This window comes from Anguilla rostrata, chromosome 3 (genome assembly GCF_018555375.3).
Source record: "Anguilla rostrata isolate EN2019 chromosome 3, ASM1855537v3, whole genome shotgun sequence".
Lineage (NCBI taxonomy): Eukaryota > Metazoa > Chordata > Actinopteri > Anguilliformes > Anguillidae > Anguilla > Anguilla rostrata.
Window position 1 is genome coordinate 34,737,032 of NC_057935.1, and position 19,114 is coordinate 34,756,145.

A 19,114-nucleotide genomic window follows, 5' to 3' on the forward strand; every position below is an offset into this window, starting at 1 on the left:
TTGTGTAATAAAAACTAATGCGCTTCTCCTGTTTAATTCCTTTAGTGCAATGATTCTTCTGGCACCCCCTGCAAGTACATTCTATAATTTACAAATACCTATGGTAGGGAAAACGCTCATGTTTGAACATTGCCACATAACAAAGTCTGGCACCCGGTCAACAGAACTAGCCGGTGTCATTACCAGGACGGTTCAGCGGCACATACTTTGGTTCTGGTTCAAACGCCATGTACGTATCAATCGTTTTATTGGCTAAGCATGCATAACTATGTGCTTATTCACGTAGGAAATGTGTTGGACAGTATTACCCATTATTAGTCTGCTGACTAAACTAAATACTAAAGTAGTTAGCTAAAGCAAGTGAACTGTAGAATGGCCTTCAGAAAGGCCTGTATGGTAGGCCTAGCTGGCAGTTGTAGCAATGCCCTGGGGTTATAACTAATGTTTGATTGGAAACCGCAATTACTGTGACAGCGCAAAGATGAAGCTAACAGTGCAGCAATTCACTAGGGTTATAACTAACATTTAATCATAAACCTTAGCTATCGAGCTAGATAGCAAGGAAGCTACTTGCATAGCTATAAAACTAGTTTCCAAAAACCTGTGGACTTCAGTGCAAATCCTGCATCCATCTATTTCCGGTTTAATTGGATACAAGGCTAAGCATGTAATAGGCCTATTTCACATTTCACATTTGTAACTACCGATCACGACTACGACTGTCGTCCTTCCCCGGGTGAGTGTCATGCTAACAACGTTAGCAAGCTAGCTAGCTTTGATGGGTTGATGATTGTTTTTATACGGTCTATAGTTAGTGTGTACTAAATAGCTGTAGTTGTGCTGAAAATTAGACTGTAAAAGCTTGCTAGGTAGCATGACTGTGTTATAATGTTGCAAACTAATCTAAACTACGATAGCTAGCTAGTTAGCTACTGCGTTGTGAATGAGATTACACTCGATATTAAAATTTCTCCTCACGTACAGTTGGGTCCAAAAGTCCACTACCAACTCCTTTGTTTTTTATCATTCATTGCTAACACAGTTTCTGTCGTGGTATTTGTTACTCGAGAATGTCATAAAACCAGTTAGCTAGCTATATGTTATGATTAGCAAATTACATTTAATGTAGCTACGTTAGCCAGCTAGCTTGCTAGCAAGCACATATTTGGATATTCAATGTTGGAACTGCAGATGCACATTTATTTTAGTTGTTAATTGTAATTACAAAATGTATTGACAGGCATCGCGACAAGCCTACTTAGCCTCTTAGCGCAAAATATTTAGGTTACATACGCTTTGAAATTGAGAGTCTTTAAATAGGTTAGTGGATTTTATAATGAGGATATTTTACACTATAATGTAAGCGTTCGTTGGTAGTCTAGTAGTTTTTGTGATGCATGCAACAGTGATGATGAGAGTGTTTGAACATTGCCAAAACGCGGTGGACGGTTGAAAATTGTTTTCATATCGTCCCATTCCCATACAAGAAAACAAAGGAGTGTACAGAATATAGAAATACATACAAGAGTTAATTATTACACATTTAGGTACTGTGCCGCATTGTGTGACTATATTTTTGCATTATGTTTAAATGATATCTATGCTTCATCTTAAACCTTCATGAGGGGCTCATATGCTTTACAATGGACAAAAAGCTATATATTCCTTTTTGGAGAGATTTTGGATTTGTTTCTGGACCCTTAGCTATTTTAGACCAGTGTTAATAATTTAGACATTTTAGGTAGATTTGGAGATGCTGGGTACACTGCTTAGTTTTTGCTTCATAGATCCTTAGTAGTTCTACATATCCACCCTTAGATTTTATGAACTTGTGGTCAAGAAGTTTTTGATCCAGGACATGTATACTTTAACCCGCAATCTCCCAGTATTTCATTGCAAACTAAAAAAGGAGCAAATTCATTTCAGATTTTTTGCCTTGACCATTGCATTTGTGGCACTTTATTTCTTACAAAATTATGAATATAAAGTAATCTAAGCTAGTATTGTAAATGGTACAAATGTATCGCTTAATTTAAGACATTTTTCTAGTCTCTGTGGTGTTCACATCTGGAGTTATAAAGCTTTAAATAGGGTAACCCCTAAATGGGCAAGGATTGACAGGTACTCTAGTGGGGGAGTGGTTGGGGTGGAGTTAACTAGCTATTGTTCCCACCCATTATCTCCCTGTGAGAAGTGTGAAAAGTTCAAGATCTTTCAAGGGGATTTTCTCTGCTACTTGATTTTAGGAGTACCAACATTCAAATAAGCAGATCTTCTTCAACTCTTTTCAGATTTCAATGTATGACACATCATTTGAAAGTTTATAATCTGCATTTTCATAATCAGTAAAAAATGACCTTGCCCTACTTGAGGACCAAAACACCAGCACCTGTCACATATAATTCTGGCTTACCACTGATGCCTTGTTGTGAAGGAGGTAACATCACAAACTTATTTGAAATGCAATACATATGACAACCTTACCGTAGTACTACTTGCCTTCTTTTTTTTTTACCTCATGCAGTTTTTTAGATTTTCCAGAGTTTTAACTGTCCACAATACAATGATGGCACTTGACATTCACAGAAAAAAATGCATTACCTTAAAAAAGGCAAATAAAACTAAGTCATTTGATTGGATAGGCCTGTGGTCAATCTCTGGATATGCGTAGGCGTACCTGTGGCTACACGTCTGCTGTGGTATCAAAGTAGTCTAGTCTGTCTCTGGCCTTATTGAGAATTGAATGTCCATTGAGCTCCCTTGCCGATGAATATACGATGATTTGATCTATTTTGCAATAAAAATTAATAGCCGGCAAGGACTTTTTCTTTTCTTGATGACATGGCTGAGATACCACAAAACAACTGTGATTGTGCAAGTCAAGATTAATACACAGAGGAACAGATTCAGATTGGAGATATGCACTCCAGTGTTTGTGTATTGACTGACAATCGTACTATCCAATTAAAATGAATTTACAAATAACTTCCTGTTTTTCTATTTAAAGCAATTTTCAGATGTTCAGGTATTTTTCTCCTAAACAGCTGCACATCTGTCATAGTTGTAAAGGTTGTAATCCTTTTTCTCCCAATTTGCAGTGAGCAGTTATATTTGCAATCCCATGACGTCCTCTGTTAATTTGGGGTTCTTTCATGATGAGTCTGGGAAATGAAACCCTGCCTCCTTGAGTAATGCCATGGATAACATTTTGGCACCCTAGCAAGGACTAGTGCGTTAGTTGGAACTAACAAGAATGAAGCAGAGCAACATTTCTTTTGGCCAGAAGAGTAAGATATTTTTAGCAAGGCTTCAGCTGACATCACATTTATGGTGGAATCAGTTAGAAGGTCAGCCACAGTGACATAATTAGCTTTATTGGGCATGACTAGAAATATATAAAGTTATTAAATGAGCTTTGCCAATTTTTCTTTCCATTATGGAATTGTGTCAGTTTTCTAATGAGCTTTAGTGCCTCATACATGTGGTTACAGCATGTGGCACAAAACAGAGTTCTGTGCAAAAAGCTTACCTTTTAATCTATACACTTTGTATGTTAGAAGGTTTACGCAGTAATTATTATTATTATTATTTTTTACAGATATCATCCCTCACCTTATGATACAATGTTAAAAATTCTCCCTCTACCCCCAGGGTACATCACACAACTAACAGGTTACAGATTAAGGTTATTTCACGATTGTTTACAAAACAAACAAACAAGCAGAAAAAAAGATACCATAATTGCTGAGAGAAGCCAAGAGAAATGAAAACCAAGAAAATCTAACTGCCAACAGATATTGCACTGCAGTAGACCTTATTGCCACTCAAACCTCCTCCTGCCAATCTGTCAAATCTTTCCTCTCCTAGCACCCATTAGCCATTACTACACTCAAAAAGGTTCATGCACCAATATTTATTTTTGGAACCATCCAGCACAAGTGCAAACTTTAGTGTCAGAACTCAAGCAACCCCCAGTGCCCCCATTAAGAATGACCATCGTTTGGCTGGGAAAATGTTTGCGATAATTGCACAGGAGCCCTGAGAAGTCATGGAGGTGGACTGTGAGTAATGTACACCAAGTCTGACCCTATTTCCTATATATGTGTGACTGTGGGGATAAGGGGAAGGTGCTGCTAAATCTTAGCTGCTTGCTCTGCCTTCAATGCTGCAACAGAACAGGGTATTCATTTGGTTTCTCTTTCATTTCAGATTTAGCCAAGCTTGGCTCCAAACTAGAGGGTGCATATCAGAATTCAGCAAATCAAATATAACTACAGTGTAACCAGTTAGATCAGAGGGGAGGCAGACCTCATGAAAGGTCAGCTATACTGGTAAAAACGTAAATAAGCATGCCAGCTGGCACAAAATGTGAATATGCAAATAGTAATTAATTCACCAAACTTATTGTAGTGAATGTCGAGGGAAACCAGGTATTTCCTATAGCAGGGGTGTCCAGTCTTATCCAGAAAGGGCCAGAGTGGGTGTAGGTTTATGTTTTAACCCAGCATTAAGGCACCTATTTATATTAATCAATGTCGTGATTGAATATCATGATTAGTTCATTTGTTTAATTAGTTTGTCTGGGCATTATCCTGAGGTCTATAGTTGTACTTATTATGATAACAGACAACATTTACATCATAGTCTCTTAATAGTTTTGCAGAATTGGGATGGCAGGTATGCCATCCAGCCAAGTTACGCCTTGGGTCATTACTTTAGCTAGCTATAGATGTTTCTTTTGGATGTGGATGTGTATTGTTGCAAGCTATGCATTTACATGCATAGAAACAAGAAAGAAGCTGAAGAAACAAACACACAAATTCTTGTATCTGACACTGCCTCTTACCGCTAATGAAAGCTATAAGTAGCCTATATGCTCGTAAAAAATGGCTAATTTACTACAAATGCAGATATGGCTTCATCCAGGAGGATAGAGTTTTTCAGCTTTCTCCTTACGATTAATGGCCTGAATCCACTATTTCTCTTCATTGGAGAAAGAGGAGTCTTTTGCATGTGAGGACATAAAACTTAAAATCTGGGTCCTCAGTTTTGTTATTTGTACAACCGAACACACAACAATGTTTTGGCATTTTTATAATCTTGGTTATCCCCTGACTGCTAGTAGTAACCCTATGGAGTGTGTGGAAGTATGGGTTTTCTTCATTCTTTTAATGTTTTTACATTTCTTCTTATTAAAGATTGTACTGATCAAGAATATATTTAAATGTATGTGATTATGGGATGATCTCTGAAGAACAATAGGTATTCTGTGTTATGTCTATTTGTAACTAAGGAAAGACAGTGGTCTCCTTGTACACTGATGCATACTACCTAAAGAATCTTTGAACCCCAGTTGCAGGAGGGAAAATTGTAAACATTTACTTGAGTGGAATTTTGTAAGTAACTTCTGGTGGGAAACAGTCTTGTGCAGAAGACCTTTGAGTTGTAAGAGAAGAGAAAGAATACTGATTTAGAAAGAACTGAGTTGCTATATCTAGTAAATGTATAGATTATATTCTATTAAAATGAATGAATGAAAATCAAAGTAATCACGGCAACAGCATTGATATAAACATAGTTTGTTAGAACATGGTGGTATGTATATGAGTCAATATTTCAGTTGGATTACAGCATGTAGTGAATGCATATAAAGTGTATGTACTTTGAAACTGGATGATGGATCAATTGTTAACCATGAGGACAAATACTTGTTATTCAAGTCATGCATATATATTTCTCTGTAAGTGTGTGTAGTGAAATATCTGTCATTGATTAAAATGGAAGATTATATAATAGTTATTGTTAAACTAACTTATGAAACATATGTTTGACCAAGGCTGGGATTGGTTATTTTAAAGGGAAGATACATCAGGGTAGGAGGAGATCTGGTTGTATAAAAAGGATGTAAAAACATAATGGGAAGAAGCTCTCTATGTATCTTTATGGTACTAGAGACCTCCCGTAGACCTACGTACATGAAAAGGATTATTGATTAAAGAGAATAAAAAGGTTATTAGAAGAAATCATAAGTTCTAGTCTTTATTCTTGCATCACCGACTCACCCACCGAACCTAAGAAGGGATTTTCCTCCACAAGTGCAAGGGATTGTTTTCCCCCATCGTGGGGGCATGGCCTATCCTTTCCCAGTCTCCATGCTTGCATGAGCGTAGGCAGGGACAGCACACAGTATTTGTATTTCCCACCCTTCTGTCTCAAAAAGGCAAAGGGGAAGGAATTGTATGAACTGTGGTTGCTCTTGGGTACTCCAGGATTGACCCACACTCACATCATCTGGCTAGTCGAAATAGGTGAAGGTGGTGGTTCAGTTCTACAGGATGGACTTTTTGGAGCATATTATGGCCAAATAACATGGGAAAATATTAAAAAAAGGTTTATGCTGAAGCTAAAACTAATTGTACGCTGCGATACTGAGTGAATTCTACATTAATGTTTTAATCTTTTACTGACGCTAGCATAAAGTGCCTTCGGAAATTATTCAGACCCCTTCACTTTTTCCACATTTTGTTACATTACAGCCTTATTATAAAATGGATTAAATTAATTTTTATTCTCATCAATATCCAAGAAAAATCGAGGCTGTAACCGCAGCCAAACATGCCTCAACAAAGGGTCTGAATACTTATGTAAATGTGATATTTCAGTTTTTTATTTTTAACAAATTTGCTAAAATTTCAAAAAACCTGTTTTTGCTTTGTCATTATGGGGCATCGTGTGAAGATTGAATAGAATAAAAATAAATTTAATCAATTTTAGAATAAGGCTGTAACGCAACAAAATATGGAAAAAAGTGAAGGGGTCTGAATGCTTTCCGAAGGCAGTGTACAATACCAAAACGTAAATAATATGCAATCTGCTATTTTAGATTCACCCGTGCACCGGAAGTAACTAACCCGACTCTACTGTCTTAAAAAAACAAAAGAAGGTATTTAATCTACTGCGGTGCTGGGGTGTGTTTTTTATCGTATGAGTGTGTTCTAAAGAAACACGCTTACGCAAATACTTTTACTCACAGCATTGTCGGCCCTGGAAGTGCCCAGTTTGTGCGTGGACTGTGGCAGCCCTGCATGCAAAGGCTGATTCGAAGAGAAGCGCAGCGTTTGGGCACTGTTTTTCTCGACTAGAATACTAGAATATATTTATGGTTAATCGATGAATGAATAAAATGATTTTATGCGGCTCTAGTAGCAAGGACTAATGTGACTGATGATTGAACCATGCAACATTTATCTGGATTCCTTCCATACCGCTTACCTAAACTATTACTTGGAGTTTTTGTAATTAATGACAGAATAACGTGACACTTGAGTGGGTTCATTTTATATAGTCCTATTAATTGTAGTTATTGTCATTAATGGCAGAATAATGTAACTGTTGGATATGGCCTTGATGGGATCTTTAGTTCTTTGTTTTTTTTTTTGTATTTAGAAAAAATGGTTCTCCCTCAATAGTACTTTAGTGCAAGGTGTTGTTTTTATTTACAGTGCTCAAAATGAAACACAATGTTTCATTCTACTGCTACCGTCTCTAGATGCAGAGACCAACCATCCCTCCTGAGGTCCTTCCTGATTCTGGTGGAACAGGTCAGGGAACTCAGGTCAGGGAGAAGATGGTCTGCAGATCACCCACTTGGTTTTCCTTCAAGTGGCTTAAGTCCACCTGACTGCATTGTTGCCACACTTCCAGGTTGTATGCCTCTTCTTCATCCTCGTCCACTTTGCACACCATGTAGGCATTTGCCATGCCCACCTTCCTCTCCTTCCACTCCTTTATGAGGTTGACATGGTAAGTCTGTTTGTCCTTACCTCGATCAGGTGGTGCAACTCATAAGTGACAGGGCCCATCTTGTGGGTGATGGTGTAGGGACCTTGCCATTTTGCAAGCAATTTGTTCATGTAGGTGGGTAGGAGAAGTAGGACCTTCTGCCCTAGATGGTATTCTCTGTGGCAGGCATATTGGTCATACCACCTCCTTTGAGCTTGCTTGGCTTCCTACAAGTTCTCTCCGGGTTTCTCCCGGTACCTCTCCAGGCGGTCTCTTATGTGCAGCACATACTGCACAATCCCAGTCTTTAATGAACTTGTAGAATGACTTTTCCAGCTCTTCTTTAGGAGGTCCAAGGGGCCCTGGACAGGCCACCCATACACCAGCTCAAATGGTAAGAATTCTGTGGAGGTTTGAGGTACTTCTTGGTAAGCAAACAACAAGCAGTGCAGCCACTTGTCCCAGTCTTTCCCAGTGTCATCCACAAACTTCTTCAACATATTCTTGAGTGTCTGATTGAATCTTTCTACCAGCCCATCAGTTTGTGGGTGATAGGGACTGGTGCGGATGGCAGTGATGCCTAGCTGCGCATGGAGCTGCTTCATGAGGCAGGATGTGAAGTTTGTACCCTGGTCTGTCAGGATATCTGCAGGAAAGCCAACCTTGGAAACAGCTGGATCAGAGCACTGATGATCTTGGGGGTGGATATGGAGCGTAGTGGGAAAGCCTCTGGATACTAGGTGGCATAGTCACAAACGAGCAAAATATAGCGGTACCCAGCACTGCTTTTCTCCAAGGGCCCAATGATGTCCATGTCAATGCGCTGGAATGGTGTGGAAATCACAGGCAATGGGCACAGAGAAGCTATGTCTAACCTGCGGATAGCACTTGTTTTTTGATATGTGGGGCATGTTTTGCAGTATGTCTGGACATCAGTGTACACGGAGGGCCAAGAGAAACGAGTACTTACCCTCTGTTAGGTTTTTTGGTGGGCTAAGTGGCCAGACCTTGGAATGGTATGTGTGAGGTGTAATACCAATGGTCTACAACAAGAGGGAACAATCAACCTTTTCTTCTCCCCCCCTTAACATACAAGATGCCATTTTGAACACACGGTTTCTCTCCACAGTGATTAGCATTGTTGATCCCTCCATTCTCCCTGACCTTTGCAAACAAGGGCTTTAAGGTTTCATCAGCCTCTTGCAAGTCAGTGATATATTCAGGAATCTCCCATACTTGAATTTCATGGTCAGACACATCAACTTGAGGAACAGGCCTGCAATGGTATTTTTCCAGCTGCCGCTGATTATCGCACAAGTCTGGTAGTGGCTGCAGACCTGCTTTGGCTTGGGCCCAGGTGAGCACAGGAAACATCATTTCCATGACAGCACTCTCAGTTGGTTTGTAACATTTTGAATAAAACAAGTCATGCAGCACAGGCAAATCTCACCCCAAAATCATGTCAGCAGGCAAATCCTCAACCACCCCAATATTTAGTAAGTACATTTGTTCTTCGATACCCTCAGTAACCTGTGCCCTAGGATTTGTGGTCTCCATTTACACATTGGATCAGAGTACTTTAGCCATAATCAATGCTGCTGTCTGGCAGATGACATTGTTTGATGAGTGACATTGAGCTAACCGTGTCCAAAAGAGCTTTCAGTGTCTGACCGTTCACTAACATATTGCAAAAAACAGTCAGTGTTTTCATTATTATTTCATTATTAACTAACCCTTCCTTGGGACTCACTTATTTTGGGCTTTCTTACTAGACCCTTTATGCCCAGGTTGTTGGCAATAGAAAGAAATAAGACCTTTACCGGTTGCCCGTGGGTCACAGTCTTTAACTCCCCTCTTATTCCCAGCCAACCCTGAGTTACCTTCAGTGTTCGTTCTGTATTCTCGGGTACCTCTGGGGACTGATGAGCAGGATCGTTGAGGGCTACCTTTGCGAGTGTTGACATATTGCAGGGCCAGTTTTGATGCTGCCAGACCATCCTGCGGCTCCCGTTCCTTGACCAAGGTCCTGATGTCCACAGGAAGCACACAAAGCAGTTACTCCAAGACAGTGGTTTTGCTGATTTCCTTCTTGGTGTGCAGGTCAGGCCAAATCCAGCATCTATAGAGACCGTTGAGGCGGTAGGTTTCTGTGGATGTCTCTCCTGGCAGGGTTGTTGTCTCCCTGATGCGCTGACAATAGGTGTCTGGCAATATATCGAATTTCATCAACAGCACCTCCCAGAGGTCATCGTAGTTATCAGCTCTCTCTTCATCCATCACTGTGTACGCTTCCAAGGCTCTAGCAGTCAGGATTGGGACAAGCCAACATGCCAACCCTTCCTTTGGCCACTTCCAGGTTTGGGCCATATGCTCAAAGTGGAGGAGGTAATTTTCAATATCCTCCCCCTGTTGGTAGGCTGGCATCTTGGCACCTTTACGGTACACCCTCTCAGCTGGTACTGGGCGGTGGCTGTTTCCATTATCAGTGTTGGCGGGTGACACTGGGACAGTGGATTGCTGCCGGACAGGAGGTGCTGGAGCTAGCATTGCTGGGGCTGGCACTAGAATTGGGTGGTGGGTGAAGTCTTTGGTGCTGTCCGTTGCTCTAGCCAGTAGTCATGGAGCTGCAGTGGGGAGGTCAAGCCTGGGGCTCTCAGAGGCAGATGTGCTTGGTGTCACTGCCCCCTGCAAGAGAGGAACTGTAGGCTGGACCGGTCTTGAGGCTTGGGTGATGGACCCACGCAGGCCCCTAAGCTCCCTCAGAAAGCCATCCTCCCTTTGTTTCTGCACCGCCAGAAATGTCCTCATCAGCCCCACTACATCTGCTTCGGTGGATGTCGTTAAAGGCCGAGAAAGGAGTGAGCTGGTTTTTGGCCATGCTCCCAGCGCTTCCCTAACCTCCTCTTTCTTTTCTTCTTCCGTGGTGTCCCATACAAGGTCTGCGTCCTCATCTGGGTCTTTCCTTAACTGAGACTGAAGCCCTCTTCTGGTCTTAGTGGTGGACACTGTACGGATTTTGCGGCTGGCCATTCCACTTCTGACACCAACTGTCGGATATAGCCTTGATCGGCTCTAGTTCTTTATTTTCTATTTTTTTTTTTTTTTTTTAAAATGGCTCTGCCGCAATAGCACTTTAGTGCAAGGTGTTGTTTTTATTTATAGTGCTCAAAATTACAAAAACCAAGTCTCAAAAAAGTGTATATACAAGAAAAGGTACTTTACAGTCAAACAAAAATAACAAAGAAAAACAGAAACCCCACCCTCTTGGTCCCTACCATGACCGGGGTTGGCTCATTAATAAACAATTAATTTCCCAATCACTATTAATGCCTGTGCAAAGTCACTGGGCAACTATATAGTCACTGCTGATTGTAACATAATTAAGCCTACTTTAAAAATCAGCAATTCAAATAATTTATACCTTCTACACTAAAGGTGTGGTGGTTTGTTCCAACGCCCACCAAATTCCCAATACGTGGCACACTAGGCGATATCAAATAACCTGGAGCCGTACACTGGTCCCGCTTGCCACCCGCAACGCTTAAGTTCTCATAATGCGGAAGTTCTCGTAACACAGAAGTTCCCAGACTTACACAGAAGATGAACAAACATAGCACAAAACCAGACATAAAACAGATGCAACAGATAAATAAATAAAATTGTTTAAATGGAGATACTTGGTTGTGTGTGATATATTTATTCTGAGGTGTGCAGCAGGGTAAAGTTGTAGTATGACGTGACTGTGTTTGTATGTATGTGGAGTGAAAAGTTTGCCGCAAGTTCTGTGTGCACTCACAGAACGCAAAATGCTATCTTGTTAAAGGAGATTAAAAGTGTTTGCGAATAGAGTATGATTTAAATATGAGTGCAGCCGCGGCTGGTGACAGAGCTCTCTGTCACAGTGACACTTATCTGGATTCATTTTATATGGTTCTAGTAATGATAGTGAATTGATGACGGAATAATGTGACCTTTTCCTGTATTTATTCTGTTTATTATATAGGCAAGTACAACTCTAGCAATGGTAGTTAGTAGCTAACAAAGTTGATTGGCTAAGTGAATTTGCTCTTGGTAGTGAAATCAGAAAATTTATCAGCCTTTATGAGTGCTTTGTTAGAGCTGTACTGGTATTGTGTGTATTTTTTTTGTTTGTTCATATTTTCCTTTGTTTTAATTATTTGGTTTGATTTGGATTTGGTTGGTTTCTTCCAGGTTCATTTTCCTTGAGTTCTATTTATGTAATTGTCAAGTTGGTTTATTTCTAATCCTGCTGGAGTGGACCTCTCCTGCCCAGTCCTTGCCCCACCCCCCCTTCTTTTCTCCATCTGCCCCCAGAGTAGGACAGCACATACTCTTATATCCATAGGCCTGCTCCTCCACCTCTGTTCCCGCTATCCCACTCTGAAATGCAGTGACTCCTTTGATATAGCAATGTTGATGTCGCCCTAGTCATTTGTGTGGCCCTTCTGGTTGGAGTGTTGGCCTTATTAGACCTTAACTAGCTCCTATTTTTTTGTGTTAAGAGTGCCGTCCTTCTCTATAGTCTTATGTGCTGAGTTTCTCTCCTCAGTGTCTAAACCCCCTTCCCCGTTTTTTTGGTATTGGTCCTTACCTCACCTCACTTAAAAGCCCGTAAGTATATGGTAATAGGCCCTCTCCTATCTCTGTCCTTGCACTTCCTCCTCCCTTTTGCTCCCCCTCCTCCCTTTTTTATTGGTTTGCCAATTTTTGATTTGGTTGTTGGGTTGCTATTTTTGTGTATTACTGGTACCATTTTAAAGTTTTTATTTATTTATTTATTCATACCGGCCAGCCTATTCTGAGTGTGTGTTGTCAAGCTTACATGTGCTCGGCAGTCTAATGTACTGTAACAACCTGAGTCCTGAGAAGTACTTGCGTATTTGCACAGCAGTCTAGAATTTGTCTGAGAGCCTTGACATGGTGACGCCTCCCCCTATCTTGTTGTCCTAGTGATTGCTTACTCTTTTAATAGTCATGTCTTGTCCTATACTCTTGCTATTTGTAAAAACAAAAATCATTGCATTAATTTCCTACCCCAGCCTCTGTTTTGGTCCATTCAATTGAATACCCTGTTTGCGGGGACAACCAGCTTTGATTATTGAGAGGGTCTCCCACTGTTGTAATTGGGAGTGGCATAGTCTAACTTAAATTAGCATAAGAGCACGTACGCCTCCTTCGTGTTACATAGATACATTTTTTTGTTAGTTTGTGTGCTTATCAATTATAAACAGCAAAATCTATAAGCAAAAAACTGCTACATTATTATAGTAAAATTTAGGGCAAACATTGAACAAAGGTACACTACTCTTTTATAGTACTCTGTTCATAGTCATTTAAGTTTCAAATTCAGTGGAGTATTTCCTAATGCCACGGCTCTTTAATTGCCTTGATTGTCAATAAAAGCAATTCACTGAATTATATTTTACTGGTGTATGTTTAATCTGCAATACCTTCCTGACTTTTGTCAATCGTTCCTTTTCTGATAAGACTTAAAGGCTATGGATTCCATCGCAGCTCTTCACCGAGCCAAGTAAAAACCAATGCGTGGCATCATGTGGAAGAAGATGAATACAAGGAAGCAACACATTTTTAAAAAAATGGTCCTCGTAACAATTATTTGCTCAACTCAGACATTTGTTGTTCCTGCAACCAAACTATCAGTTTAAAACACAAACTCTTGTGTTCTTGTTTTATTAGTAGATGATACATGACAACTATGCCTAGTACGGAGTTTCTAAGCACCACCATTGTTACGCAGGCACAAGCCACCGATTTTTGCCTGCCGTCTTTGTTTTGCTGATTTCCTGTTCTGATCTCCGCCTGTTTACTGACTTTGATTTTGCCTTCTGATTTTGTACTTTTGCCCCGGTGGATTTTTCTGGTTTTGATCTTTGCACGAACTGACTACGAGACTCCCTGCTGTATTGTGTACTTCCGAATTAAACATCTCCTACGAGAGTTTTGCCACTCTGTTGTTCGAGTCTGCATTTGGGTCCACCTTACTTCGACCCGTGACAGGTCGAATATTGTTTTAATGTCGTCCCATCTCCATACAAGAAAACATTATATACCTACAATACAGAAAAACATACAAGTTTATTATTACACATTTAGGTACATGTGCTACACTGTTTTTGCATATTGCTTTTAATCTGATATCAATGTTTCATCTTAAACATAAGAGGCAAATGTATATGCTTTATAAGAGACAAAAATAATTTTATGCATTTTTGGAGAGATTTTGGATGTTTCTAGACCCCTGAATATTTTAGACCCCTGTACTGACGGAAATCTTGTAATTCCCACTTTAAAATGATGCAAAAGTGAGTTTCTTGAGTCAAAGCAGTTGATTTGTAGTGAAATAAAGTATTAGCCTATGTTGTGATTTACTGTACATCAATGCATAATGTAGACATTTTGGATAAATTTGGAGACACTGGGTACACTGCTTACTGTTTGCTCCATAGATCTATAGTAGTTCTGTATATCCACCCTTACATTTTACGCACGTGGAGTTTTTGATCCAGGACATGTACGGTTTAACTTGTTTTATATATGGGATCTCTCAGTATTTCATTATAAACTAAAAAATTACAACTTCATTTTTGCTGTATAATTGCATTTGTGGCACTTTATTTCTTCCTAAATTATGATTATAAACCAATCTATTAGAATTGTAAGTGGTACAAAAGTCTTGCTTCATCAAGTCTCTATGATGTGCACATGTGGTCTTATAAAGCTTTAAATAGGGCACCCCCTAAATGGGCAAGGATTGGGCAGATTTGGCATCTGCGCAAAGGGGTTAAGATTGTAATGCAAAACTGGGAGTCAGGTAGAGAATCAGGTAAATTATACATTTCCTGGATCATAAACTCTTTGACCTCAAGTGCGAAAAATCTGAGGGTGATAAGCAGAACGACTAAAGAAAATGTAAGCAGTGTACCCAGGTGTCCCTTCAGGTTTGACAGGAGGGGGGTCGGGATGAGACTGGCTGTGTACTCCTTTAGCAACTTTGTCAGGATAGCTTGATCCGCAGCCTGCGATGCAGACATAGCTTGTATTGCTTGTTGCTGATGCTCCTGCAGGCAGCAGAGAGCTTGGTGTTGCGACTCCTGCGTCTGTGCTAGCTGCTTCACCATCTGCACTAGCAGAGAGATTTTCGTCCTCGGAGACTCCTCTGTCCTGGGTTTCGTGCCCGCCCTGGTAGGGACAGAAAGGCTGGACACAGGGAGATGCATAAATTCCGGATAACTCTGGCGTTGTATTTCGAGTAGCGAGAGAGAGGATATTCAGTTACAAACATAAACGGAAAAACCTTTGCCTATCACCCTCACGGGGTCTGGGCAAAATCAAAATATTAAAACAACAAAGACAAAATAAATTAAATTAAGCGGTCGGTACGTGCTCTCTCTTGCCGTCATGGGGGATCCCCAATCTCAGACGCCTACTGTAGAAAGAAGCACACTTTTTAACCAGTAGGTGTAGTCCTCTTAATTGCCCTGAATTCCTCCCGCAAACCAAGCTATGCCACAAACACACTTTGTTACACACACCTAAATATGTAATCATACATTCCTGAACTTCAATAAAATGCCATTTTTCTGTACTTTGCAGCACGTAATGTTTTTGTGCATGTCCAGGAATGACGTTTTTCCAGTGTGTTTCACAAATGTTGTTATTTATAATCAGTCAAAGGTAAATTTTACATTCTAGCACATATGAACACACAATCAATTTGAACAAGTTATTTCCATGCCTATGACACTAATACTTCATAGTACACCTTATGCACTATATATATATATATATATATATATTCCTGGAGAGAATCAATGCTGTCGGGCTCAGAGTAGCCTGCCTCGCTTTCCACTTCTGACTCATTGCCCATATCGATATCACCTAACCAAGGATATGCCTTAGCCATGATGAGAAGATTAATCTCACCAAGATTAATGATGTTTTCCAAAAATAGAAGGGAAACAACAATTAGACCTCACTGGGAGCATGTCTTTTTCTGCCAACACTGCGGCTAAATGCATAAAGCTGTGATGATGCAGTTACGCTCTGACTTAAATCGCTGTTCCAGACTTCAAAGTAGGCACATCATACATTGTTGGAGAGCTTATACTGTTCTCTACAAGATGAGAATGGTCAACCAAATCAATGAAATGTGAAGGGCCACAATGGTGTAAACAGCACATGTGGTGTTATGCACAGCTATCTCAGAAGGTATACAGGGGTTGCAAATGAGTAATTATTTCACAAACGGATTGTCCAAGACAATAAATTAATCTTGAAAGAGACATCTCTACACATAAAAACAATTGCGTGGTGTGATTACACAAGAATTTCACTTATTTCGCTATTTAGTGAGCAGCGTTTTTCACCAATGTATAGACATACCTTCTAAGGTATTGTTGGCTTTATCTTGTTGCTATGATGGAATACAAATTTTTTGGTGGTGAATGAATATTTTTATGAACTCCCAGATAGATGCTATTGTCCAGTGAGTCATGCTTAGGAGGTATAGTTGCAGATGAGACTGCAGAGACTTGTTAAATTACCTAGGCGACAATGGTGACAATGTTATTTGCCATTGTTGTAGTGTACTGTGTACTAATAAAGCAAAATCAAAGTTTGTTGATACTTTGGGTACAGCAGCAATGCATATCTGAGTTGAGCAATCTCAGGACGCCAACATGCCAGCTTCTAGGAGAGAGGAAAAATCAACAGTAACTATATGTATTAGACACTGAAATTAATTTTTACATTATATATGCACATATATATATAAATTATATTACATGGTATTTTAATTTCAATAAAATAACAACCACTTTTTAAAAATGGCTGTTATGTTTCACAGATTAAAATGACCAACCAGTTTAAAGGTGTTTGTAATAACAGATATTTTTAGTTACAAAAGGCAAAATCAATAGTTTCTAACAATTAAATGATATGACCTAGCAGAAAACTTTTTGCTTCTTTTTAACTGACACTTAAGTTAAAAGGCACAGTACATTGTACCTAATGCATTCCAAGTAATTCCAGGCTGTGCTCTGTCACTTGTCTGACCCCAGATTTTTGGTGCTTAGACCTCCGTCATGTAGCTAGTAATGTCTGATTACAGTTTTGTCAACTCAAAAGTCCTGTGGTTAGACTGATCATGATGCACATCATTAAGCAGCATTTTGCAATATAGTGGCCTTTATAAACTTTTGAAAAAAAAAAGTTTTATTTTATTTTATTTTATTTTTACTAGGACTAGTTTTAGAGCCAAATATATTCATTCCAGTTTACTTTCAATTTATTGGACAGGCTTGTTTCTAATTTCCATTTCAGCTTTCTTATTTTTAGCAATATGGTTTTGCATGACTAGTTTTTTGTTTTTGTTTTACACAATAACCTTCATTGTGACAAGGTGTAATGTAATGTAAGACATTGTGGCAATATTCTGCATCTATGAATTTATTTTTTACACCCAACATATTATCATGACACTGTGGCAACAGAAACATGTCTACAGTCCACTTAATTGGGGTAATGATTAGCCTAACTAAGTCTAAGATAAGGAGCAGAGAAAGTGAGGTGAAAATAACATCACCTCACTTTCAAGACTGTTACCCCATAATTTACAGTGTCAGAGGAGGATTTGGAATAAGGGCCTTTATCTACTGAGGAGCTCTGGGGAAGCATTAAAAATGATCTGGAAGCTATAGAAATGCAGCAGTTTCCCAACAGCAGTGTCTGGATATCACATAGAGAATATCTGACAATTCCTAGCATTTGCAGAAGAGTGCATTTGCACTTATAACAGTTCCAGCAGAAGCACAATGCAAACCAGTAGAATCACTTGATAGTACTTTCACCAAAAATGCATCCTGGACATTACGAAGAGATGGCCATAGTGAGACATGTGGTGTAGTCCATATTGTGACTGTCTCTGAAGCCACAGAACTCTACTCCCCTGCCAAGGCACCTTCTGAGCTTTGATCCCTTCTCTATCTGTTGCCCTCTCAGCTTCCTCTCTACAAAAGAACTGCATGACACTTATTTTTGGATTTTTGAAGAAATGTGCCAGGCCTACAATGTTATCAAGGTAATATCATGTTTTTTGGTTCTGTTGTATGTGTGGATCCAGCATTGAGTCCAGATACAATCGGATTTGTGTCAGCATAGTTCTGATAATAGGCTGGGGTGGCTTTTTTTATTCCATGCACCCACCACCAGGACTCTAGGCCCATCCTTTCCCTGATGTGTACTTCCATACTGAACTCCCCCACCTGATACAACCAGCATCCATGTACGCTTCACTGATATGGAGATTTCAGGTGTTTGTTTTGCTGTTTGTAAAACTTTTACATCCAGCCACTAAAATGCTTTTTCTTGAAAATTGTGTTGAATGGAAATGTTTAGTCTGCCTGCCAATGGGATATGGGAAAGGTTTGCTTGTTTTGCTGACAGTATGCAGTTTGTTAATGAAGAATTATCCAAGCAAGGCCCAGTGAATGCTATCATGTTGGTTGTTTTTCATGGTCTATTACGGGACAAGCGAAATGGTTGAAGGGAAATGGTTTATCAGCTGAAAGTATATCACTTGTTCCGTAATGCAACATGAAACACAACCACTGTCTTAACGCTGATATAGATTGCAGCATTGCTAATGGAAAGTTTCTCTGTTTTGTTTTTGGATTATTTTTGTCTGTGGAAAATAGTGCCTACTATTTGGCCATCATTCAGGGGTTCAGTGGTCAGTATATTACCACTGAACCACTGACATTTTTAGCTAGTGTTTAGGAAACTTTTCATGTAGCTGAAAGTTATCACCAAAGAAATTTAACCTCACCATACCCCCCACCTTCCCTTTCCTCAAAGAAATTGATAAAATAGACTGTACCTGCCTGATTGAACTGATAGCCTTATGATTGCATTAGATATACATAACAAGAGTGAGAATGTGTGTGTGTCTGTGTTTTTACAAAGATTATCATTTCAACCCTTATAAAAAGAAACCAGAATGAGAATGAGATGCATAGATCTTTATAAATTCATTAATAAATTTAGCATTAATGACTCTGGGCTCTTCCTTTGGCCACTACATTTTTATTTTCTAAAAATTGAAGTTTGGGTGCTGCGCACTTCTCATTCAACTGTGCAGAGAATGCGGATAGGTCTTTAATCTTAGTAAGTACCATAAGCCTTGTGAGGTCACAAATTCAGTACATACTATAGCACTCGTATACTATTCTTTAAAATTTTACTTTTGTTAATCGGTTTAACTGAAGTATACACGGCTGTGAGAATACTCTTG